This window comes from Octopus bimaculoides, chromosome 5, assembly GCF_001194135.2.
Source record: "Octopus bimaculoides isolate UCB-OBI-ISO-001 chromosome 5, ASM119413v2, whole genome shotgun sequence".
NCBI classification, from domain to species: Eukaryota; Metazoa; Mollusca; class Cephalopoda; order Octopoda; family Octopodidae; genus Octopus; species Octopus bimaculoides.
Window position 1 is genome coordinate 57687818 of NC_068985.1, and position 3464 is coordinate 57691281.

The 3464-nt window shown below is 35.7% G+C and overlaps 1 protein-coding gene across 2 annotated transcripts in view; it reads left to right on the forward strand.

Moving 5' to 3' along the window:
- LOC106868231 (D(2) dopamine receptor) overlaps positions 1 to 3464 on the forward strand; it is a 1504014-nt gene that overhangs the window by 230271 nt on the left and 1270279 nt on the right. The gene's annotated exons all lie outside the window — the stretch shown is intronic.

The following is a 3464-nucleotide window of genomic DNA, read 5'->3' on the forward strand; positions in this document are numbered from 1 at the left end:
GTGTGTGTGTCTGTGCCTGTCTGTGTGTTTGTGTGTGTGTGTGTATGCGTATTCATATATATGAATACATGAACATTATATCTTTATATCTAAAACACGAAAAGAAACTTTTTTTTTTTTTTTAGTAAATAATTATGTTCATAATTTGTGGCCAATTTTCGTATTAGTAGAATTTCCAGTCGACTGCAGGGTGTTGACCAGCCTAGAATATAGCTATAAAGAGCCATGAATTGTTCTTAATGAAGCCATATTCGGTATATGAAAACTATGTTGGCTTCGTCGCGGAAAACTTTTACGTACGAAATGAAATGATTTTGTACCACGTTAACAATCCTTGTGTCAAATGCACTGAACTTTCGATGCGGGATCTATCTACGTAGTATTTTTTAATACTGAATTATGCAAACGTATAATTCATTCATGTATATTAAATAAGGTAGAGATATTAAAACGTGGTATGACTTATTTTCTGTATTCTTTTATCTGTAAAATGTATTACAATAAAGAGCGTAGGTAGATAAGGATGTTTGGGAATATATTAATCGAAAAACACTTCTGTAAAAGGGATTGCCAGGTGCAATACTTACAAGAAGAAAACTGTAACGACCGTGCGACCAGGAGGAATGGCTCCTTAAGCACATCGCACGTTCGATACAAAGAAAAATTTGAAAAGAGGATGAGGATAAGTGCAGCTTGTTTCCTCGAAAGTTTCTGAACCCACGATGAGCGTTAGATTCATTGCTTTGAGAAAAGACAAAGAAAAAACTCATGCAGTAAGACTACACCATCTCAGCTTCTCCAAAAAAGGCCCAGGTAATTTCATCTGCATGGAAGGTGATAGCCTCAGTATTGGGGGATACAATAGACGTTGTGTTTATTCACTATATTGAAAAAGGCCACAGATCAATGGAGATTACTATGCCAACAAACTGTGGCAGTTACGAAAGGGTATCAAGCACAAATGCCCAGGAACAGTAACGAAAAGTGCCTTGTTTCAGCAGGACAATACTCCAGTAACAAAGTAATTGCCTCTTGGTCCTTGGGTTTCACTGCCTGTTGTGCGTGACTGAGGCTCTGAATTTGTTGATTACCCTCCTTATTCTCCTGTTTTGGTCCTAACTGAGTATAATCATTTTCCCAACAAGAAAAAATGACTTGACTGAAGGCCAGTATTGCAGTGAGCACGATCTCATATATGCTGCTGTTGGCCTTTTTAACCAACAAGATGAAAGCGTCTTCACTAATGAGATCCAATTACTACAACACAGATGGTAGAAGTATGTAGACTGTAAAGGGGAGTATGTTGAAAATAAACCGCATTTGGTCACATTCCAATACATTCCATGGGATTATCTTAGTCGGCCTATGAACCTTTCGGTCGATCCTCGTAATTGTCTGAGCTCACCTTTTTAGATGTATTTTAATGCATCTCAGTTATACTGCATCTTAGTAAACACGTCCACTGCATATTGTGGGAGACTGCAGGAGACTTTCATGAAGATCATTGAGTTGATTACATAGAACAAATAAGAAGCATAGAAGGCCAACACAGTTGAAACATTTGCATTGATCTGTGCTATGTCTAATTAATATCCAGTTTCACCATTGATAGAAAGAAAGTATATTGCAACATAATATAGAATCTGTTTCCCGTTAGACCTTTGACTGCATTCACTTTGCATTTGAGAATGGTATTTTTTGTGACATCGTTCATTATTCACAGCAATTGTATCCCCAGTGATGGTAGTCGATAGGGAGGAGAACATGTTTTCGAGGGTGCCTTTAACTGCTAAGGTTAAACACGAATGAGTGTTTAGACTTCAAGGTATACGCTAAAGTTATGATATTGCTATTTATTTGCAAGGATTACTTTTTGAATTATAGAATAAAGTTAAAACGCAGAGCAGTAATAGGTGATGTTTCTATTTAGATAACCAAGAAACTATAGGTGTAGCAATCTAATCCCTTCATTAAGGATGGATTAAATTGATCCATTATTGTGGACGATTGACTTCTTACTTGAAAAGTTTGAATCCCTTGTTCCTAATGATGTGATGATGCTGGCTTCAGTCGAAAGCAGTGTTGTACTATTTTATGTTCTGCACAGTTTGTATATATTTTCTAGCGTTGGCATATTCAAGCGGTTTTAAGGTTCGTGTTGAACGGCTGTATGTTTCTTGCTGTATTAGATTGAAATCGTTGTTAATCCGACTTATCTTTGTCCCTTTTACTAAAAGTAGCTTTACATTTTGTCACAGAATAACTTCTGTGGAACGTCATTTCCATGCCATATTTGATGGAAATAACATCAAGAAAAGAATTAAGTTAATGAGTAACTAAAGAAATGCAAAATTCAATAGAATAGAATTTATAAAAAGAAAAAAAATGCAAATATTTTAAGTGACTGCTGGAATGGAAATGTAAACAGGGAGGATAATTGAGATGTGGAAAAAATTAACTGAAGGAAGGAATTCGTACAAGAAAAAAAAAACACTCCCCGTTAAAAACAAAAATAGAAAAAAAGTAACAAATTGTAGTAATAAATTGTACAACCTTTCCCTGTTGGATCGAAAATACCTTGAGAATAATCACCTTGCGTACAAAACGTTATTTTCTTTAAAAATAAAGCTTTTCGCTTTTCTGAAATCCTGATTCGATATTGCCTTTAACTGGATTGTTAATAACTGTGGTGTAAAACTGTTGGCAGTTTACATAAAAGTATGCTGATCAGGAAGCGTGTGTGTGTGCGTATATGACTGTGTGTGTGGATGAGCTTGCGAGATAGATAGAGAGAGAGAGAGGAGGAGAGAGGGAGAGAGAGAGAGAGAGAGGAAGAGAGAGAGAGAGAATGTGGGTTCGGTGGTGCTGAGATTTAAAAAACTCATTTAAAGTTGTAAAAATTATAATAGAAATGTATTGATGATGTATTTAAGTGAATGGTTTGTGACTAAACTTAATTCCATTCATGATTGCAATCAATAGGTTTAAATGACTCTATTAGAGTATTAGAGGAAGGTTAGTGTTGAGGATTTGCTTTCTACTAGTTTGAACAACAGGCCTTTAATGATAGCTCTAGAATTTTGTGCAGCCCAAAAATTACTTCAATGCACCATGTATTTTTATATACATGTTAATTGCTGAAATTTACATTTCCAGTTTTTCTTTTGAATGCTATTTCAATAGATTTTGTGTGTTCCTAAATGAGCACAGGTCTTAGCCTAGCACTAAATAACATTCTGAATGAGATACATATAGTTCTGCCAGATTTGTCTGCAGCACAATCTTCAACAATTTTTCCTCGGAAATTTGATATCTCAATTTATTTCGAAAGATAGCCTTTTTATTGCAATATGTTGTACTGCATTAAACTCTTTCCAGTCAACTTCGGCAACAGAATCTCTCTCTCTCTCCCTCTCTTTCTCTCTCTCTCTCCCTCTCTCTCTCTCTCTCTCTCTCTCTCCCTC